Source organism: Xiphias gladius, chromosome 10 (assembly GCF_016859285.1).
Source record: "Xiphias gladius isolate SHS-SW01 ecotype Sanya breed wild chromosome 10, ASM1685928v1, whole genome shotgun sequence".
In the NCBI taxonomy this organism is placed as follows: Eukaryota; Metazoa; Chordata; class Actinopteri; order Istiophoriformes; family Xiphiidae; genus Xiphias; species Xiphias gladius.
In genome coordinates, this window is record NC_053409.1 from 25772050 (window position 1) to 25795956 (window position 23907).

At 42.0% G+C, this 23907-nt stretch overlaps 1 protein-coding gene across 1 annotated transcript in view; it reads left to right on the forward strand.

Moving 5' to 3' along the window:
- Positions 1-23907, forward strand: part of akap6 (A kinase (PRKA) anchor protein 6) — a 190619-nt gene that overhangs the window by 103678 nt on the left and 63034 nt on the right. The window lies entirely within an intron of this gene.

Below are 23907 nucleotides of genomic sequence, written 5' to 3' on the forward strand. Positions count from 1 at the left end.
AAGTGGTGAATAGGAGCAGTTAGCTGTGTATTTGTCACAACGGTCGAAGAAATGTGTCGATTTGAGCGTTATTTCTGTAAGAAAATTCCTGTGGGCTGTGGTTCGTATGCCTGGAACCAGGCTAAGACATTACTAGCACTTGAAATACTGTGTGCATGAGCATGTTTTGGTAGACAAACCAAAACAGGACTGCTCCACCAGCAGCCACCTGCAGAAAAGCTTCAGAAATGGTCACATTCTTCTGCCTGATTTGGCACATTTCAACCTCTCTCCTTGAACTATCTGTTCTGTCTGTACAGCACCTCCTGTGTGTGCTACAGGTGTATACATGGGTATAAAAGAGCATTTTTTTTTGATATACTGGAAAAGTGCACACAGCGTTGGAAAACAGTAAGGGAACTGAGGGAGATGAGCGTGAAGGGCACTCTCTCTTGTCGCCTGAACTTCTGCTGTTTGACATCACACAAATCATTTTCCATGTCAAGAAATGGTTGTTAAAGTTCACACCTTTAGCTGCTGTAATGCACAAAACAAGATCCACTGCTCATTGGCTTTACAGTGGTGTCGCAGACGTCCCATCACCAGCCTCTGCCTCTGTCCCGGAGGAGCACCGAGGACTGTTTGTTAATCAAAATGTCTCAACATGTAGGAAGTTGGCTGAACTAAACAGTGTCCTCCCATACTTTATTCATCCGTCAGTTTGTCTCCCTTTACTCCTCCCTTCACTTCACCATCCCCTTTATCCCACCGAATCGCACACATACGTGCTTGCGGGTGCGCTCGCGCAAACACACGCACGCGTGCGCACACACACTCTTCCCAAGGGGAATGGGATTACATGGTATAGCCTCCCTCATAACCATATCATAGAGGTGTGTGTTCATGTGTGTCTGTGTACATATATGTGAAGGACAGAAGGGGATGACTCAGATCTCTAAATCGTAACACGTGCGGCTTTTCTGTCTTACTCATTTCGCTGCAGTGAAGTCATTACACAAACACACACACACACACACAAAAACTCCTTCGTTCTGAAATACGCACACACAGATACGCAAAACACATAAACTGTCTCACACACACACACACAGATAGATGTACAGACACTGATAGAGAAATCAAAGTCAAACCGTGCCACTGAACCTACACTTAGAAAATGACATTTTAAAAACTATGTGATATTTTTTATCAAAACAAATGATATAATCAGCCCGAGATGATTCCACATGTTTCCAATGCAAATTAACTCGTCTGACAAGTTCTGGGGAAAAAAAGTTTATTTAACTTTCAGATGCAGTGTCAAATGTATTTGCAACATTTTCACTGCGCACAAGTAGTCAAAATTGTTGGATGGATGAAAAACGGTTAAACAGGTTTGTTACTCTTCGACCTTTCTCACTAGTGGGGCGAGAGTGGCGCCAGGGGAAAGGTCCGGTTGCTACCTAAATTAAAAGGGTTTGTCCTCTGTATCGTCAGACTCGGCTAAACTCGCCACTAAACCGCCCCGGCTGTAGTTCTGCCATGTTCACCTCGCATTGTAGCTGACCAAGCTGAGCGGGTCACAACGGCCTCCCCGTTTTAGCTGTCGCTGGGAGATTTTGTGAATTTTTACCGGCTCTACAGTGTCAAGTGTGACAGAGTGTTGGCCGGAAAATTGCATCTACATAAAATCCCAACGCAATACTTCCTCTAATTATCTGATCCGATTCACTTGTTAACAAACCATTAGAAATATTTAACATGGTTTAAAATAAATAAATAAATAAATAAAAAAAAGGCTAAATTCCCATTTATCTTGTGTGACTACAAGATAATCAATGAGGGGGAACCAGCATTAGACTCTAGGCTGCGATTTGAGTTTAATGTTTGTGTTAGCATGCTGACATGCTACTAATAGCTCCACAGTCAGTAGGATTTGTCCTCTGTCATCTCAATTCATTCGGTAGTTTCACTCTGAACTGATAGACCAAGATACTACACACATGTTGCCAGTTGACGTGCAAAACATTCAGAACTAAACTGGAGTATGTTTCTGCATTTGTGTAAAACAGACTAACCCTAACCTTAAATCAAGCCTTATAACCTAAATGTATGCATACACTTGCACATAATATATCGACTGTCATGCTGCTTACATACCCTCTGATTTCAGGGTTGGAAAAATACTGCTGCGAAGCAACACAAACACACACACACACACACACACACACACACACACACACACACACACACACACGTGTAACATTGTGCTGTTTTCCATTCTTTCTCTAAGTCTCTTCTTCCAATCTTTTCTTTGTGTGTGCATGTGTGTGTTTGTGTACATGTCTTTCTGCGGTTGTGTGGACAAATTCTGGTTTGAAACCATCGTTGTGAGGACACGTTTGCCGGTCCTCACAACTTCGAAGGGCTTTTCTGATTTAGGTTTATGTTAGGGTTTTGGGGTAAGGGTTAACTGGTGATGGTCAGGCTCAGGGCAAGGGTCTAGTAAGTGCGTTATGTCGACGAGTGTCCTCGCAGTTATAGAAAGATCAACGTGTGTGTGTGTGTGTGTGTGTGTGTGTGTGTGCGTGCAGACATGATTTATTTAGCCACCGATGAGACTCACCTGCCCTGCGAATTATTGATAAGTGTAAAGATGAACCTAATTTCTCCATAGGAGTTGCACTTAAATATTCATCTCCATATGAATATTCATGGCGGTGATGATGCATGCATGAATTTTAGATGACTCTGGATACGCTGGGCATTCTTCTTCTTTTTCTTCTTCTTCTTCTTCTTCTTCTTCCTCTTCTTCTCCTCCTCTCTCTTTTTTTTTTTTTTTTTTTGATGTGTCAACTCTCCTGTTCAAATATTTATGTGGAGCTCGACAGCGTCTCCTTGCCCAGTCCAAGGTCGCTTTCTTATACTGTTTCTCCCCCTCTCCGCCACTGAGACTTACACAGACAGGGCTACAGGGCCGTATACAGTAAGCTGCTCGTTTGTGGCTATTTTAATCCTGAATATCAGTCACTTTTCACTTGCTGGGTCCGTTTCTTTATTTTAAACCGTGGCTGGTAAATACATATCTTTGTACCTTTTACTTTCGGTCTCAGTGATCAATCAGTAAAGTCACTTAACAAAAAAAAGGCTATTATTATCCGTTTTTAGCCTTTTAACTGTCAGGATTTGCTGCTTTTCTCTGTTTTATATATTTTTTTTATTACTGTTTTAGACAGTTGGTCAGAAAGAACAGACATTTAGAGATATAAGCTTTGGTTCGGGGAACTTGTGATGGACATTCGCACTGCTCTCTGACATTTAACGGACTCAGACGATATCGACAAGTTCATTGATTATGAGAATATTCAGTAGTAGCAACGATACAAACACTTAACAGCATCAGAAGACATTAATACCTCGGTTCATTGGTTCATTTGGTTTAGAAGGAAAGATCCTTTGTTGACTCTTTGTTTTTAGTCCAAATTAGGTTCAGCAGCAAAACAAGAGTTGGAAACATGAAGCATCTTGACTGTTGCTCTTCCCAGAAATAAACTGAAGCCAGTGGTTGCCTGGAAGACAAAGGCATCCAAAATATCAATATTGTTTAAGTGGGAAAGTTCACTCTTGACCTTACGAACAGTAGTTGGAAATAAATGGTCTTAATTCAAGGTCAATTTATAACTTTTTCCAGACTCTTCGACAGCATCTCGCTTTAGAAAAAGCCATAAGTTGACAATGAGCTAATATATTTTATGACTTTGAGACTTATTTACTTTCAGGCATTTCATGCCTTTAAATCCAGAGTTTCTGCGTCAACCTGCACAATCCTCAATTTTTTTAAAATCAGGACTAAATGCTTCTGGAGAGATCGCTCTCATCTGTCTGTATATTGTATTAGCTTACGTTACAAGCTTGTCCATGAATAACAGGACACAACATTATTGAACATTCGTGTATGTTCTCAAGTATCATAGGTAGTCATGTGAACACGGGTCTACCGCAGGAGACATGCATGCTGGCAGATATCACCACGCCTGCCTGTGACTGTGTGTGTGTGTGTGTGTGTGTGTGTGTGTGTGTGCGTGTGCTCAGAAAAGCTCTAAACCCCTTGTTTTTTTTCAGTGTTTTTTTTTTTTTTTTTTTTGAATGTTGAAGAACCTCGCTGTGCTCCCCTGAAATGCTGGGGGGACTCGACCCTGTAACCATAGCAACGGCAGGGCCCGACAAAAGTTGTTCTTTTTGGAGGTGTGTGTGTATTTGTCTGTGTGTGGCGTGCAACTGAGAAAGACCAAAAAGGGAGAGTGTGTATGTGTGCATTTTTGTGTGTGTGTGTGTGTGTGTGTGTGTGTGTGTGTGTGTGTGTGTGTGTGTGTGTGTGTGTGTGTGTGTGTGTGTGTGTGTGTGTGTGTGTGTGTGTGTGTGTGTGTGTGTGTGTGTGTGTGTGTGTGTGTGTTTGGGTCTGTCTGTGTGTGTGTGTGTGTGTGTGTGTGTGTGTGTGTGTGTGTGTGTGTGTGTGTGTGTGTGTGTGTGTTCTCCGGAAAAGGAAAGCTGGACTGACAGTTGTTTCTGCAGGCTGGCTTGGCAGGCCGAGGCTCTACTGTTTATTGTGATGTTAGATGGAGGCACTTATCAACCTTGGAAGGGAGGAGGAAGGAGGAGAGGAGTGTTATGTGATATGTGTGTGCGTCTGTGTGTGTGTGTGTGTGTGTGCGTGGTGTGCCCGTGCACACCACTGAATTTGGACCAAAGCTTTCAAATTTGTGATCAACAACTGGAAAGTATTTAATAATTTGAAATGGAGACAAGAGTCACATCATCTGCCCTGAGACCTTCATCTGCTGCCAATTAAAAAAAAGGCTTGTGTCTCCCAAAGACTAGCAGAATTGTTTAGTGTGTCGTCTTATGAGTCAGCTTCAACCATAAGAACGTACCTATCTGCAAAACGTCCACTGTTAACATTTTCATTATTTTCCATACAATGTGTTTTCCTAGCAAGTAAAAAATGCAAAGAATGTTTGTGCCTCAGCATCTTTTTTAAGGATATGCAACTAAAAGTTTTTAAGTTTAGTAAGTTACAGTGTGTCCCCAGGATGGCCCAGGCTAACAGAACACATCTCAAAGAACCGAATGGCAGAGAAGTGGTGGTTGCTTGTCAGATGAAAACATGTCTTTATTGTTGCAGTGACTAATATTTACTTTATTTGCATTTACGAAAGTACTCTACACACATGGGGTCCCTGACTTTTCTCTTAGAAAAGACAAACAAAACCCCCAAAAATTACCAACTGAAATCTTATCTAGAAAAGGACTCAAAGCCTTTTACCCTTGAGGCATCGACAACTAAACCCAATGTATCTAACTAAAGTCACCTACATGTGTGAGGTGTAAACCAACATGCCTGGATCCTTGCCTCCACCATGTACCTCTTACACCGTGGCTACACACGAACCATTTCAGCTGCGGTTTTCATCGTCCTTGTCCCGTGCCTCTGTGCACCTGCATTACTATTTTAAAGGAGCACTCCTGAGATTTTACACAACAAAGCTCGGTTTACTAGTCGGGAGAAGTGCCGTTCAGCCCGTGACAGAGAACAAATGTCCTCCGTGGCTGTGGACGAGCTTTCTTAAGTATGAGGAAATAACTCTCATGATGTTATTTCAGCCTTTATCTCAGGTTGAGACTACAGACTGATAAAAGGAAGCCTGTGTTACAAACTGGGTGCTTAGGGTTTTTTTGAGACGTGTCCATTTACAAGGGTCTAATGAAGTATACGCTTGAGCTGCATTATGGGAAGTGTAGGATGCAGAGTTCTTGAAAGTTACCCCACACTGGACTAAAAGTCACAATGTCAGTGTCAGATGGTGCATGTGGCCTGTTTAGTTTGTCGAAGGTCCACACGGAGGTGAAACAAGCATCGGGCCTTGAAGCTGCTGCCGACCAGTCACACCTCAAGTTCCACAGGAGGCGGAGCATTTCACTTACCGTGGTAATATTTTGATTGAGACACAGAGAAATAAACACACGTACACACACATGCACAGCAAATGCAAAAGTTAACAGGCAAACATTAAAATATGGACATAATGTGCAAGCAAACACACACACACACACGCAAAGTGAAAGCACACACACATATTAGAAATAATAGAAAACAACAGCATTAAAAATGCTCTGATCAATCAGATGTAGGTCAGAATCAGCTGATACTGGTTACAAATGTCTCGATCTGGGCCTTTTTAAAATGTAGATCGTCTTAAAATGGCTGAGACAAGTAAACGTCGCTCCAGCTGTGTTTTACAGTCTGGTCTGTACCATGCTGCCAGCTCACCAAGCTAACGGAGAGTTTAAACGTGTTTTTTTAGCCGTGCTAGCAGCACAGTTCCGTATGACAGTACACTGCATGTCAGTTGGTCAGTGCCGTGACACTTTGTACAGGCATTCATTGTTCAACAAAAAATTAACTTTGATGATCCTCCAGCGGCAGGCCTGTCTTTAGTTTTTGACTGAAATATCTCGACGGCTTTGGATGGGTCTGGCGTGGGTTGACGTCCATGCCTCTGTCAGGACGAGTTGTAATGACTTTGGTGATCCTCCGACTTCTCCTCTGGCATCACGATCAGATCAAAGCTTCAGATTGTCCGCTGCTTTGGTTTACGACCCGTCAGCCTCAGCCGTTCTTTGCGTTTAGTTCCAAATAAAAATTATTAGCATGCTAGTACGCGAAAACTAAGATGGTGAACATTATACCCCAACCGCCGCTGAATTTTTTTGGGCCGATACTTACACCTATACTCGGCGGAACATTTTGCCGTTGAAACTTGTCACTGTTCCCCGGTGGACAAACTATAGAATGGTGACACTGATTCTAAATTTATCTTTGGCATTGATGTACTTCAGTTTCTTGTCATTTATCGGCAATCGATCGATATATATCTGCAAGGAGCTAATATCGGCCGATGTTTATGAGCCGGGCTCTAGTGACCATGGTAGATGTTACACCTGCTCAGTGACCTGCCAGTGAACACAGCTTCGACAAAGACGTTTCCAACATTGTTTGTTCTCTGAGCGACGACGACCTCACATGGTTATATGAGGGGAAAAAGAGGAGGACGGCGGCGACAGAAAGTCGTCAGATGTGCTGTAGATCAGTGGAGGGAAACTTAGCGCATCGCTTCTGTGGGACAAATCAAAAACTTCATTCAAGATTTAATTTGAAAACATTTCATTCCATTAAGTCATCACAGACGTCTCCTTTCCCTCTCTGCCTCTTCCTCTCTCTCTCGCCCTCTCTCTCTCTCTCTCTCTCCCTGTGGCGAGTTCCAGTGGAGTCCAACTAATTACAGTGGCTATCAGGAGTGTGTGTGTGTGTGTGTGTGTGTGTGTTTGTGTGTGTGCATGTGTGCATCCCTGCTGCTAAATTCTAATTTCAAATAGCCCATGGTGCTCTGATGGAATGCTGAGCTACACACACACACACACACACACACACACACACACACACACACACACACACACGCACACACACACTTGTCTTATACTCGTTGTGAGGACACTCATTGACATAATGCATTCCCTAGTCCCTAACCCCAATCTCAACCATCACAACGAAATGCCTAACGCTAACCCAGACCCTAACCTAAACCTAAACCTAAACCTGGTCTTAACCTGAACCCTAAAACCAAGCCTGCCCCCTCAAACAGCCCTTTGAAGGTGTGAGGACCGGACAAAATGTCCTCGCAATGATGGTTTCAAACCAAAATTTGTCTACACAACCATAGAAAAACATGTACACACACACAAACACACGCGCGCACACACACACCTGCTCATTAACTGTGTTCCAAAACCAATCAGTGTTGGTAGGACAGAGGAGCTCTGTCTGAGGCCGTACACACAAACACAGAGTGTGTTTTCAGTGGTTGTCTGGTTATCTCTGGTCCCAACCAGAAGGAGAGACGCTGAACCGATTGACACACGCACAGAAAGATACATATAGAGAAAACAATACAACTTTATTTCTCCAAATAAAGTCGTTATAATGCAGTTAAACCCTTTGAACCTGATCAATTAGTTCAGTATACAGATAATTTGCAACAGTGAGACATTTTGAAGGAAACGTAATGTTGACCAGGTTTTCTATTAACGTATTGAAGAAATGTTTTTGCAATTGGTGAATATGCTGATACTGAACACATCAGTTAAATGTTCACAGATAACGTTTCTGTTTCGTGGTAGAGTATCCAATTCAGTGACTCCAGCATTATTAAACTGGTTTATGGTTCTGTTTAGACTTTCGCAGCACCTGGTTCAGGTTTGGGAAAGATACTGGTCTGGTTTAATACAGTAAAAGTTCACAGCTACTACAGACCCAACCTGTTTATTTACATTCAGGCAAAACCACCATCTTTCCCGAACCTTAACCAAAGTGCTGCTGTTGCCTAAACCGCAGACGGGACTGTGGATGTGGACCCCGGTCTCTGTTGTGGCAGGACGTAAGCTTTGTACCCTCACCAACCACCCGAACCACCTCCTGGTGACTCTGCTGCCGTTGATAAAATTCATATAAAATTTAAACCAAAAAAAAACATTGCCTCTGAACATACACCGATCAGCAACAACATTAAAAACCAGTTACCAGTTTTAATCTTGTCTGATCGGTGAAATCCAGCCAGCGATTACGTGGCCGCTGCAACATCATAGGGGAAAACAATTTATTGTCATATGAACATAATTCCTAGGAGACAGGGTTGCATATAGTGATATGTAGTAGTATATGTAGTAAAAGGTAACTGTAAATAAGAGCAGTGAAAAGATATTCGTCTGACCATTTTCTGATCCGTCTCCTTTTAGTTTGTTCAGGGAACTAAATCTATTCGGTTACTTTCAGGGAAAGATCGTGGCCGTGGATAAGAGAAACCAACTTTGGCTTTTTGTTATGAAACGGGAAACGGCCTCCGGTCTTCAGTGTCAGCACTTTGTAAGGGACCTTGTTGGACAATGTAAGCATGTAAAATGTAAGTGTAACTAACTTTAAGTGAGGAAAAAATGGCCGATGATCGGCGTCTGCGTGATGGAGACGCACAGAGGAAGAGAGAAATTAAACAAAATGCGGTAGATTCACAGCCTGCGTTGCTGTCCTCAGTGTGTGCCTCTCTCTCCAGGCTAAACCCTGAGGGTAACAGTCAGAGTACACAACCTCAACAGGAGGCTGAGCACACACAGACACGCACAGACACACACACTCACACACACACGGAGTCTGGGTTATATTCCAGTAGAGAGTCATGCCTGAGAAACACACAGACGGCTTAAGTCCTATATCCTCTGAGCTCTCCCAGAAAAGCTCTTTCTGCTTTTCTGTCTTTCCTTTCCTTCTTTTTTCATTGTATCTTCATTGTAACTATCATTTCCTTTTCTGTCATATTGCTGTTTCATCGTAAAATATGGAATCATTTTCATTTTGAACTAGTGAAATATTGAAAGGAAAATTGTCTCCAAAAAACCCCAAAAAGCAAATCAGATGTAACTTCTGAGGTTACAGTGCTCAAATAGAGCATTTTGGTGATCATGCATTTTTTTTTTTTTTTTTTAGAAAACTAAAAGTTTTAATGTGATAGCAGCAGAAAATAATCATCATGTTAGTGTTTATATGATGCATATTTTAACAGGATGGTAATTAAGCTTGAATTGATGTTAGGATTTATGTCCTCATTGTATAGGATGTTACCCAATGACAATAATATGCAGGATATGTAAGTTGCTGAGTGTTGATAATGAATCCATTATGTTTGGATTCCGGCTTCTGATCGCTGATATAAAGTTATTGATGTTTCAGTCTATTGCCGGCTCACCTAAGTCAGAGAAGAGAAGAACGTGTGAGAGACTGAAGAAATAAAGGCGAAAATAATCCACAAGGAAAGGACAGAAGAAAAGAAATGAGCGAGAAGAAGTAAAAATGAAATGAAAAACAGGAAATGATTTGTTTTACCTGCTAAAAACCATGACCTGCGGTGAATTAGGTTTTGAAACGCACCTTCTCACCACCCCCCTCCACCCCCACAGAGAGAGAGAAGACTGAATGAAGATGAATGTTAACCCAAGAGAGAGAGAGAAAGAGGGAGATAGAGAGAAGCAGAGGAGAGGAGGTAGAGAGAGAGAATCTTTAATTAGAGACAGATGACTTTGCCACGCCTCAGAAGGCTGGAATTACACTGCAGGCTATGAGGCGAGGCTAATTTCACATGTAATTGTTGCTGCAATCCTCGCTGTGCTGTTAACACTCCCAGCCTCCCTCCATCCAGAAAGAGAGAGAGAGGGAAAGAATGAGAAGAGAGAGAGAGAGAGAGGAAAGAGGAGGAAGACAGGAACAGGAAGAAAAATGAATAAACGACTGGATGAAAGAAGAAAAAGTAATTTGTTGCTGCAAACGTCGGTGTCCTGAAAAACACTTTACGACTTTTTACTGTAGTACCTAGGAGGGAGGGAGGAAGAAAATGGGTGGAGGGAGGAAAGAAAGAAGGAATGAAATATGAAAGGAATCAATGGAAAAAGGGAGCAAGGAAAGAAAAAAGGAATGAAACAAGGAAGGGAGAAAAGGAGTAGAGAAGGAAGGAAAAGAGGGAGAAAGGATAGAAGGGAGGCATAAAGAATTAAAGAGACTGAACAAAATAGAAAGGACGGAAGAAAAGAAGGAAAGTTGGACGTAAGGAGTTAAAGAAGAAATGAAAGAAGTGAGGAAGACAAGAATGATGCAGGCAAGAAAGGAGGGAGCAGAGGAAGTCATGAAGGAATTAAAGAGGAGAGGAAGGGGAAAAGGACTAAAAGAAGAAAAATAAACCGAGAGAGAAATGTGGAATGAAAATGAAAGAATCAATTAAAAATAGCAAGTGAGGAAAGAAGAAAGGGAGGAAGAAATCAGAGAAAGGATGAAGGAAACAAGGAAGCGGTCAAGAAAAAAGTGAATGGATGTGAATGTTTGTAATGAAAATCACAATGTGCTGCCATTTTGTCCTGTGGCTCAGTATTAATTAACTTCATATATGTATAAATCTTGATACAAGTATTTCCTATTCTTCCATAGAGAGAGAGAGGACTAAAGGATAAATTAAAAATGGGGAAAAAATGGAGAAACAAAGGGAGGAAGGACGGAGGATGGAACAAGAAGCAAAGAACAAATACACAGTATCCTCCTGGTATCTTCAATATCGAAGCGTCTGACCTCTGTACCTTTAAAGTGAGACACCGAAAGGAAGGAAAAGAAGCTGAGAGGAAGTGAGAGATGGAGAGAGAAGAAGGATAGAGACAAAGGATAGAAGAAGAGAAGGAAAAATCTGTCTTCGACCATTTAAAAAAACACTTTGAAACAGCAAAAATCTCTTCTTATCCTACAAAAGAAACTTCCTGCAGCTCAGGAAAATCTCTCTCTCTCACACACACACACACACACACCAACAACACACATGCACACACACACTTCTTTCTTTGTAGACTGATATTCCCGTGTCTTCTCTCCAGAGACATGCAGAGCTCTGCCTCTGCCTGTGTATGTCTGGTCTGTGTATAGTGTGCGTGCGTGTGTGTGTGTGTGTGTGTTTGGTCTGTGTGTGTGTATGTGTGTGTGTGTGCGTTGTATGTGTATGTGTGTGCGTGTGTGTGCGTGCGTGCGTGTGTGTTTGTGTCCGTCCGTCTGGCAGGATGTGTTGAGTCGATGGCTTCCTGGGTCAGACGTCCTGATGTTGCGTTTTGTCGTTGGCCGCTGTTTGTTGTACGAGCAGAGAGACGAGGTCCTCTGGGACTGTGTGTGTCCGTCCGTGGGTGCGTGCGTGTTTTCTCACACATCTTCATGTATTTTCAGCACCTCAGTCACTTTTTGTCCGATTTCAAGCGTTTCTCTGTGTGTGTTCACATTACTTTGTGTGTCGTTTGAGTTCTAGATGTTTGTGTGTCTTGGCAGAGGCATCATTTCCATTGGGGATGGGGGGGGCATGTCCCCCTTACCTTTTCAAATCCCTGTTTTTTATTTTTTCTCCTTCTGACAGTTTTTGTCCCGAACTGTTGTCACGTTGATGCGAAGATGCACGAACGACACATCTGATTCCAGATTAGATGACTAGATTACAGGATTGTTTCATTTGAAGAGATCCACAACTGGAGCAAATGATCAGTGTATTGAAGCACAAAAGTACACGAGTCACATCTGTCTTTTCAGGTTCAGGTGTGATGCAATCAGCTCTAGATGCAATATATGGTATGTATCAAATAATAGATCAGGTGTAAAAGTAGCACATGTGGGATTCACAAAAAACCACAAAATGGTTACGACGGAAGAGGAAACATAAGTGAACCTTTAATCTGGAGAAATCTCACTGATATCAGACATTCAGGGATATTTATTGAAGATTTACGGCACATTTCTCGGCACAAAACAGTCAAATTACATTTGTCCGTATTCACTATAGGTCTGCACTAAGGTTTTGTGCCGGCAAAGTGCAAGAAAGGTGAAACACACATTAACAAAAACATTACAAAGCTACTTTGCCAAAGCTTTCAGCTCACCATCACACCGCGAGGCAACAGAGCAGCAGTGCGACGACCTGTTATTTCTCACACGACTTCACGTCTCTGTTTCCACAGGTTTCCTGCTGCTTATTTTTCCTGACTCTTATTGTCTCACAGCAGCTGCAGTCCAGCGTCATATGATTAAAGCAGCCACTAATACTTATTAAGTCGCCGGTTAGGCTGTACTCTTATTTTTTACAGAACTGATCTGGTTTTTCTAGAGTTTTGGAGTTTCACTAAAACTCGCTCAGTCACTGATCTTCCTCCTTGCAGGATGGTAATGCACACTTGCGGTCCCAGGAGTGTTTTCCTCTTCAACAAAGATTCCAAGTTGAGCAGCAGAAAACATGCACTTTTGTTCCCCATTACTTCCCAGACATGCACAACATGCTTCAAAACAGCCCTGCGTCAGATCTTATTTAGCGGCGCTTCATGCAAATCAGATGAGCTGCAGCTGTGTTAGTAAAACATCTGCAGTTTGAGTGAATACGTATTATACCTGCTAAGTTTAAAAATTGTGGTGGTGCAAAATTTTTCACCCCCTAATCTACACGAGGCTTAGTAAATGTTGACTAAAAATTAATAAACTAATCCAAATAATCAGTTTCATCATGATGAGTCTTAGTTTGATACGATCGTATAAAAACACAGAGGAGATCATCCACTTTTTTCTTTTTTTCTATTTTTCTTCATCTTCGTCTTCTTCCTTTTTTCACACATATGTGCGCACATGTGCTCTCGTCCGTGGTCGTAAATTCTCAGATGTTCTCTGTTCTTTGGGTCATAGAAATGTTCATGTTTGCTTTTCTTTTCCACGTGTGTGTGTGTGTGTGTTTATGTGTGTGTGTGTTTGTGTATATACATGTGCTTAAGCACTCTTATGTTTGCAGGTACAGTAAGCGTGTGTGTTTGTGTGTCTTCTTGTCCTCTAAAAGTACATATACACGTACAAAGCGTGTGTGTGCGTGTGTCACATCTCTAGTATCTTGCAGTGTGTGTGTGTGTGTGTGTGTGTGTGTGTGTGTCGAACCTTGCTGTGTGCACTTTCTCACTCCTCTGTGTGTGTTTGCGTTCTCGTGTATCTCTGCACTTTCTCAAATGCTTTTACCTATGTTTTTGTGCGCGTGTTCACGTTTTGAGACCTATGTGTCTTTGTGTGTTCACTTCTCTCATCTGTAGGGGTGTGTGTGTGTGTGTGTGTGGATTATGTGTCCTGTGGGAGGCTGTTTCCTGTGCGTTTGTTCTGTCAGTCTTGATAAAGTCGGGGATATATCTGCTTTAGAACAAAGAGACACGACTCAGCAGCATCTCGCCAACTTTCCCTCCCTCTCTCCCCCTCTCTCTCTCTCTCCCCTTCTCTCTCCCTCTCTCTCTCTCTCTCTCTGTATCTCATCTCTCTTGAGACTCCCTCAGCTTCCCAGGAACGCCGTCTGACTGAGACCTGACGCTAAAACGCACAGAAACTAGCAGGAATCTCATACAGAAATAAAAGTAGTTTGACGTTGAGCGCCGAGCCAATGTCAGGCCCAAGGTTGGCTGTAAACATGTTTGCAGAGTTTTCCCAAAACTACAAGCAAAGACTGAAACAGCAGCACCGGAATTCATACCAGACTTTTATTTCAAAAGTTTTCTACTAAAACCAGACAGGAATCATTCTTAAAAGTGAAAAGTTTCAGGTCAGCAAGATCCAAAATTTTCCATGACGGTAAATTATTGTTTTCCCGTTTGCGCTGGTCGACGTGGGCAGACCGTCTGGGATGATGGGTCCTGATGCGGGCTTTGTTAGGAGTATCCTCGTTACTTTGCCCCCACTGTCTGGACAGGCACTGGACAGGATGCGTACATTGGTGGCCCTTACTGAGGTACCGCAGTTCCATCTAGAGCTGAGCCATATTTTAGGGCAAAGGACAAATATCCAATAAAACGTGATTATTAATCATTTACACTGTCAAAAAGAACAAAGGAAGAAAACGCACAAATAAACCCAGTTTCTTGATCTTTGTCTTCCAGTGATTCAGACGGCAGATCACAAAGGAACACACTCACGCTGCAGTTTTAGTTTTACCTGCAAACAGATTTTATTTCCAGTGACGGTTTGTTTAAGTGTGTGTCGTGAAAATAATGTTTAATGTCACCCCAAGGGGAAAACACCAGCCTCCTTTCAAGTGTTTGTGTTTGTGTGTGTGTGTGTGTGTGTGTGTGTGTGTGTGTGTGTGTGTGTGTGTGCGGGCATGAGAGAGAGAAAGAGAAAGGAAGTGTGAACATGAAAACACAATATTGGGAAGGAGCTCTGTTTAACAATTAATGTGTGAGGCACATGGTGTGTGTGTGTGTGTGTGTGTGTGTGTGTGTGTGTGTGTGTGTGTGTGTGTGTGTGTGTGTGTGTGTGTGTGTGTGTTCTCCATTCATCACCCTGCTCTCCATTTGACCTTGGAACCTTCTTCATTAGAATAAAGATTGTCTGTCGTTTAGGCTACATGGTCCGTCTGCTGGACACGCACGCACGCGCGCGCACACACACACACACACACACGGACACACACACACACACACACACACTGAGAGCCATGCTATTACATTTCTGTCATTTTAGTGGAAAGGAGAGAGGAGATGAGGGGTAGGAGCGTGGAGAGGAGGAGAGAAGAGAAGGAGCAGGTAGAGAGGAGAGGAGGGGAACCGACATATGAGAGACTGGTGACGACGCCATGATGTTCCAGGGTCACAGAACTCGAGTCCAGTCTACGGAGCTCTGCTGTATTTAGAAGTTCAGGGAGTCCTCCAACCTGAACGACCATGTAAGTCGCCCGCCCCTACTCTCTGATACGACCCATAGGAGCGCACCGGCGGCAGGTGTGCCGGACTCGTCACGGTAACAATAATACCCATTGGTTGGTTAGAATAAAACACCGTTGACTACCGGTTGGAGACGGGAAACGAACAGCGGTCTCCTGTGTGAAGGTCAAAAATTTTGTCGAGCCATCCGTCCAACGCCAGCCTCCTCCTCCTCCTCCATATGCAGTCTTCGTCACTATAGAACACCGTCACCTGACTTCCGCCTTCGCTCCCGTCACGATTACTACGGCGGCCAGAGGCCTAACAGTCAAACCTAACTATGGGTCACAATAAGCTGCTGCACAGACGACCTATGGGCTCGTGCTTTTTTTTTTTTAATGGGAGGACAGTCTCAGTTTTAAGCAGAAACTTGTGGAAAGATATTTTATTTTCATAGTTAACTTGTAATATTGTGCAGGAATATTTTGCTTATGAATTAATTGTATTTTTTTCCCCACTGTTGTAATTACACGATCACGACCCTCAATGCTAGAAAATTCTTGAAACAAGTTGTTTTCATTTGGAAACGGGTTGAAATGTTCTTACTGGGCACCAACAGATTTTTCCACTTGTTCTAAAAAATGAAGGGTTTTTATGTCTCAGTAAATTACTATGTAAGATGGATATGGTTTTTTTTTTTTGCAGTGTTTTGTGTCATAATTGTTGGTCTTGACTATAATCCAACCTCCATTTTGGCTCTGTCTTGAATGATCTCAAAAGCTGCTTGACACCGACTTGGACTTGTCTTGGATTATTGTTGTATTGACGGATCTAGTGCTTTAGAAATGTTCATAACATCTAATTTATCGAGACAACAGGTAGAAGTTTTGATTTTGTGTTGACAGCAAGTAAAAAAATTAGCGGTTCAGAAAACAGAGAGGTTTCTTACAAAGAATCACTAGGAATGAACGCCTGTCAGTTAAAAGTTGTCTCTGCAGTTGAGGTAAACGGAGGCCACTGTGTCGGCCTACTCTGACTTTATGTTTGTCTCATTTACTCCATTTACACACATTCACACACACACATACACACACACACACACACACACACACACACACCCAGACATACACACCCACGCACAGACAGTGGCGGAAGCCAACAACAGAGGCAGTGTTGTTGACCGACACCTGCTCACTTCAGAAAGACTGTATGTCAACGGTTAACACTTACACCACTGAGATGATCAGTAAATTAGCTCCGTCGACACAGACCTTGACCTTGAACTCTGGAAGTTCCCACTGTCTTGTCAATTTGAATTCATTGAGGCTTTATTGGAATGATATTTTGATCGAAAACGCGTTCCCAGTGCACACATACAGTATGAAAAAAGCTACAACAGGTCGATTAAATAAAATCACTGCGCCAAAAAGCGTTAATACACATCATTACGTCATTTGTCATGACCACACATTTTATCATTTTATAGATCTTTAAAATCACCAATAATTGTTCTGTCTGGTCTGCTCAATGGGAATAAAAGTAAAGAACCATATTACCAAAGATCACAGACACAGCAAAGACACTGCCAAACATGCATTCATTTCAATGCATACAAACACATGCTCGCTCTCTCTCTCTCTCTCTCTCTGTCCCTCTCTATCAGTATAAAGACGTCTTTGTTTAGATTCTGAATAGTGTGATCCATCCAGCTTCCTATGGGGTCAACAACACACACAAACACATTTGTACGTCTATATTCATGGGGACCCTCATGGACATAATTCATTTCCTAGCCCCTAACTCCAACGTAATGCTAATCTGTGTGTGTGTGTGTGTGTGTGTGTGTGTGTGTGTGTGTGTGTGTGTGTGTGTGTGTGTGTGTGTGTGTGTGTGTGTGTGTGTGTGTGTGTGTGTGCGCGTGTGTGTGTGTGTGCGCGCGTTTGTGCACGTGTGAGTGTGTGTGTGAGGGAGAGACATATTCATTGTCTTAAACAAACTTTCTGCACTGAGTCAGTGAATTCACCAGAGTCTTTCTGACTGAGATGGATGGAATATATTTTCGTTGAATTAAACCTGATTGTGTGTGTTTGCATGCTTTCATATGCATGTGCTTGTGTTTGTCTATTTTCTTGTCTGTGTGTATTTGGGCTATAACGTGGTGTGTGTGTGTGTGTGTGTGTGTGTGTGTTCTTGGTGTGTACACATAGTTCTGTGTGTGTTTTGGTGTCATTTTCTGGAATTTCTGTGGATTTTCGTCTTTTTCTTCTGCTCTTTCTGTTTCTTCTCGTACCGTGTTGCCATGAGAGAATTCCCAGGGTTCTTATAAGGTCAGAGGTCACCTGGCATCAACCACAAGTGGCATCCCACAGCTTGTATGACTCAACATCCTCACTGCCAACACATTTTCTCCCAATCTGGGGGGGGGGGGGATCAAAGTCAGTTGACGGAGGGCTGAAGAGGGGCCATCTCTGGGAGGTCAGTTTTTGACCGAATCTCTTACTCTTAGCATTACGATAATCTTCATGGGCTTTTATGAAGATAAAACGAACTTGGGGCTATTAATTAGCTTGATTAAGTTGAGTTGTTTTAATTTAGCGAACGCTAGCCAGCACAATTTGGCTGTAATGTTAGGAATTAGCCTAATTTCCATGGAGTCTAATGTTAGCTAGCGTAGTTGTTATTCCAGATTCCACTGTAACGTTACTGACTGGGCTCTGGGAATACTCGTGTAACATTACTAACGTTACCATTTTGTCGACGATTACAACATGAGTTGAGCTCGTCAACGAAAGTGCCCATTTAACGTTAGCCCCTGATGGTTCTATTTTCTTTAAGATAATATTAGCAAGGCTAATACTGTCATAAAGACGGAATGATTAAACAATTTGCTTTTGGATTTGTTTTGGGGACTAATTCATGAGACAACGGTATAGACATTGAGTTCAGGTATTTCATTTGTAGCAAGGCCTCGTTTAGCTTTGAACGTTGTTAGTAAATGAAATGAAAAGAGGCTAAGATGTGATGTGATGTGATCATATTTCCTTGATTTGTTAAAATTCTCGCTGCTCCATCTTGAACCAGCCGCAGACGGGACGGACATTTAGATGTAATTTAACATGCAAATGACCAGCACCAACTTTACTGTTTCTTTTCTCAGGGTATTACCATACCATAACCATTTGGGTAACATGGTCATCGAAAAATTTACACTTTTCAACCAAATTCCAAAGCAAAGTTTTAACCTTCGTCTTGTAAAATAATACATCCTGGAAAGCTACCACAAAACCACAGCACCATATGTCACAAAAGCATTTTCAATACCACGATTTACCGATAATCAGATAAATGGGCATAAACCCCTGAACACACAAACTACTAATGTAAATTTTTTTATTATATGACAAAATCATGTGACTAAAGCACATCCAGAAATGCAACAGTTTAAGTAACATTTCAGGTGAATCAGGGAATCTGTAAATAGCCAAGTGGATTGTTTATTGGTTTTTCCTTTTCTTTTAATGGACATTATTATTATATGACTGTTTGTTGGGTTCTCCTCTCTCTGTTCTCTCACTCTCTCTCTCCTTTTTTCCCGTGGATCTTCTCCATTCTTTTTTCTGTGTCTCTATAACAGACTGGTAGAAATTTCACCCTTCTAGCTTTGTACTAATGACCTCCTAAGTACACACACACACACACACACACACACACACACACACACACACACACACACACGTGACTCGCTGTGAGGCTGAATGGCGAGCTGTCTTTACCGGCCAGTCAAACGGCTCATTCATCAGGTTTCCATGACGACAATTAAAACATGTTGCCGGGCCTTTTGTTGCCGCCTCGTTTGGAAAGAGAGAGAAAGTCTCTTTGCTTTTTTGTTTTTTTGTTTTTTTGTTTTTTTTTGTTTTGTTTTTTTTTTTTGCATCTTTTTGTCCTAACAGAAGGGTTTTAATTTGGTGAAAGAGAAACTTCCAGAAACTCTCAGCAACACAGAGAGAAGACTTTAGTATGAGGAATTTTCAATCCTAAACATCCTAAATTATATAAGAGAATTTAATAATAGAAACAGAGAAACTATTAACACCTTATCAAATTTTTTTATTATCCAAATTCTTTTCTGTTTATGTGTGTCTGTTAAATTATCCCTCATCATTCTTAAAACCAAGTGAAAATTTGTTAAACGTCTTAAAATTTTGAAGCTTGTAAAAAAAAAAAAAAAAAAAAAAGCTTGTTGACATAGAAATATGGAAATAGGAATGTAAACATTTGAAATAAAACTGAAGGAAAATATACAGTGATTATTGCATTTATTGTAAATTGGAGGCAGTCTGGGGAATGGGAAGGGTGCTAATGTGGCTGTACCCCCCACAAACAAACACGCACAAACACACACACACACACACACACACACACACACACACACACACACACACACACAAACACTTGTACCTCTATCCTCTACCCAAACCTCAACCATCACAACTAAAACCAAGTCTTAACCCTCACACAGCCCTTTGAAGGTGTGAGGACCGGCCAGAATGTCCTCACTTTCCCAAAATTTCCTCACTCCCAAGGTCTAAGACTCTAAAGCCGGCCCTCACAAAGATAGAACTACAAATACACACACACACACACAGACACACACACACACACACACAGGTTGAAGTGTCTGGCAGTATAAATGGGGTGTCAGAGAGCCACTTCCTGCTCTTTCAGAGCCAGTGGAACATCCATCTCAGCCGGAGACAGAGTCTCACACACACACACACACACACACACACACACACACACACACACACACACACACAAATGTAAGCCCATGTTTTCTCTCTCTTTGTGGACCTCCTGCACACACACTTTGTTGAGGAAGAAAACAGGGAAAACAGAGAGAATGAAGTGGATGTGGAGGAGGAGTCAAATGGGGGAAAGCTGCAATGGAGAGTAGAACGGTTAATAAAGTACTGCGTTATTATGATGGTTTGCAGTAGCACTAGTCTGCAAACTGGTGGCAGAGATTCTGACAGTGGTCTCTTGTGGAACCCGGTCCTTAGCTGCCATCGAGGACCCGGACCCTGTCACAGCCTCCCTGTCCTCAGTACTTTTACTAGGAGTGTGTTGGTTTTAGTAGCCTGGGACTCGTTCACATTCTACAGTCAGTTACAGCTGGTCAGTGTACTGATTCCAGTGTTTCTTTTAGACTCACTACACTTAGACTGACCTGTCCACAACATTAAAACCAGTTACTGGTTTTAACAAACAAGCTATGAAGGAATTGATACTCTCAGTAGTAAACTTACACATATTTACACTTTACAGCCAAACTCGTGTTAACTTTTTGCACATCTTTTTGCGACATGTACGTTTTTATTCTCTCTGTACCTGCGTGGGCCGCATCAGAGACAAATTTCCGAGGCTTTGCAAAAGACAATAACATTATTCTGATTTTGATTTCTTACCCGGCGATTCACGGGTTAAAAACTGTACATTTTCTCGGTATTTCTAAAATTCTAGCTACAGCCCCTCAGCCAACTCTGGGGCAGAAGCTTTCATTACGCTATTCACAAAGAAAATTTAGTGATATTTCACATCACTGTAAATACGAAAAGGAATCAACCGTGTGGGTTAATAAAGAAGAGTGACGTCGGCATAGAAAGGAAGAGCAGGAAAAAGAGGAGGAGAAGAGGCAGAGGGTGGAAAACAGAAAACGAGGAGCTAGAGGATTCAAAGGAGGAAAAGAAGAGAACGAGAAAACTGTTGTCGGAGGATGAATACACAAAGACGCAGGAGAAGAGGAAACATGATGAGGAGGAGGACAATGAAGATGCGTCCTTATCACTTCCCCCGAACTTTAGTTGCCGCGACGACAAAATCGTTCCGTTACGCAGCCTCCGACAAACTTCTCTCATTTGGCGGATAAGATGAATCTGCGGGAAGAGAGAAGAAAAAAAAAACTAATGTTCAAAATGCATTAAATGTTTTTCATGTATGACTGCATTTTTGCTGACATTTCAGCTCTGTGCTCATTAATATGGAGACCAAATTAAACTTATGATTGCTTGTTGATTTTCTCCCCCTCCTCCTCCTCCTCCGCCTCCCCCTTCCCTCCTCTCTCCTCTCCTCTCCCCTCTTTCCCTCTCATCTGTTTTGTCAAGCGTTTATCCCCCCTTTTCTTTCTGCGTTTCTGGACACCGCTGGCATTTTTCTGTGTTTTCTTACCTTCCTTGTGGTTATGTGGTCACATTTATTATATATAAGTGTATTTATTCGTATCTAATAATTTGACATTGTATTTCTTTCTTTGTTTTGTGAAATAAACACTGTTCTCACAGTATTTTCAGCCTCTGATAACACTTGAGTTTAAAGATGACACAGGTGTTAAAGGGAGGATTCTTTGTTTTGAGAAACAGATCTAATAATATATCTGCGGTATATCGCACCGATCCACCGATTAATGCTGCTTCGCATTTGCTGTAAATTTCTGTCTGAATCTTGAGAAACGGGCGATTCACAGTCATGTTTTCCAATATTCCTGAGGTGCGTAAATGAGTGAATCTTCCATATACAGTAATATGTAAGACATTATGCTTTCAGTCATGTCTGCTTCATAAAACCCCTCCCAACAAGGTGGGGCAGATGTTATTTACCTAATTTGTTTTTAGAGCTGCAACAAAACAATTGTTTTCATTATCAGTTAATCTTTCGATTTATTTTCTCAATTTACTGATTGATTGTTTGGTCTTTTTCTATCCTTCGAAAATCAAGTGAAAAATGCCCGTCACTATTTCCCAGCTCCCGAGTCGACATATTTTAACACCGTATTTAATGTTTGAATCATAGGCTTTAACTTGGAGTGAAAAAATATCATCATCTGCATTTATGTACATGTACTGACATAAATACATCATATATACTAACATATATACAGCAGTTTTTTTGTAAAAATTAGGTAAAAATGTCTTTACAATCCTTTCTAGTTGAATTGCTGACTTGCTGTACATGCTGCCGTATTTACTTTACATCACAGTTTGTTATATTTCACACAACTGAGGAGTAAAATGCAAGTGAAACTTTGTGGAAGCAGACATCCAACATATGGGACAGAAGCAACAGCTAATTGGTTTAAATTAGTCACAAATGAGGTTTTATGTTTTCTGTCCAGACACTGAGCTGATGTTCTGATCCACAGAAACTTTTAATGACTTCAGTAGCAGAGAGAGAGTTTGTAGATTACCAGATTTTCAAAGAAGCCAGGAGAGAGGGAGGGGGGGGGCAGAGGTCACGGTGCCTTTTACAGTTCTCCTGAGAACCCTGGGAAAGGTGGAAAGGATGATCTCCTAGATAAATAAAGGTTAAGTAAAAAGTAAAACTTTGATTCGGGAAACCTGATCCCCATGTCCCCCTCTCTCTCTCACACACACACACACACACACAAACACCCTCGAACTCACTCAATGTACATCTTCACTGAGATGGCTGCATCTCAAAACACGTCTTTTTCTCTTGGTTTTTTTGCTTCAGGTTTTCTCTGCTGATACTGAGCTTGAGTGCCGATAAGTCTGGAAATGCCAATCTTCAGCCTTTTCGTGTGAATGGGGGAAAACAAAAAACTGAGCTTTTTGAAAACAATCACGACACAGTTGGTAAACTCATCTTTTCTGCCACCTCTATCCTGATCCGTTGATCACTCATTTTACGCCATGATAGCCGGTCACACAGTAGAACTGTTGAAAACTAATGCTGATTTTGCCAGCTTAAAGCTAAAACCGACTAAAGCGACTAAACTGCGCGACACAACCTCTGCGACTTCTCACCCTTTACTGTTGGCACGTCAACCCTCACAAGCCAGCAACTAACTCTTTCCTTAGAAATCATCGTCTAAATAAGCGTGACCACTTTTTCAGCAGTCTACATCCTCCCCAAACCTCCTTTTATCTGACTTTTTGACATGTTTTTTTTAGTTTTTTTAAACAGTGTACATGACATATAATCCCACGCGGATAATATGTGATTCAAGATTCAAGAGACTGTATGCCATAGAAAATGAATAGGAGCCGCCTCACATCACACTGTGTTCAGTTAGTAATGACCTTTATGGTGCTTCCTTGCATAGAGATACAAGAGTACAGTCTATTATTAAGCATATAATTTACCTCCTCAGCTCCAGTTGTGCAGGTGTTTTCTCCTGTTGGACTATACTGGCCGCACGATGTGGTAGTTCATTTCCCCGGCAAAGTGTTTCCATGAACGCTTCTCCTACCCAAGACGTGGCAGAGACGTGCTTGGTACAGTTAAATCACAGGCAATTTGTAAGCTGTTGACCTTGGCAATCAGCTGTTCCTCCACGTTGTTTGAAGTACTTCTACACAGGAGTACAGTGGGGTAGAAACCAACAACTGTATGCACTTCAGTTTCACAAGGAAGGGCTGGCGCCAGGTTGTCGTTCCCTGGCATCGGTGGAGATTCGTATAAAGATGAAGCTTTCTCTACTTCCACATTTCACGATGCTGGGCGACTTTTGAGACTTTGAGCTGTGGTGGGTGGTGCCAGCGTGTTTGTCGAGGTTCATTCACAATGTATGGCTTCCTGTCA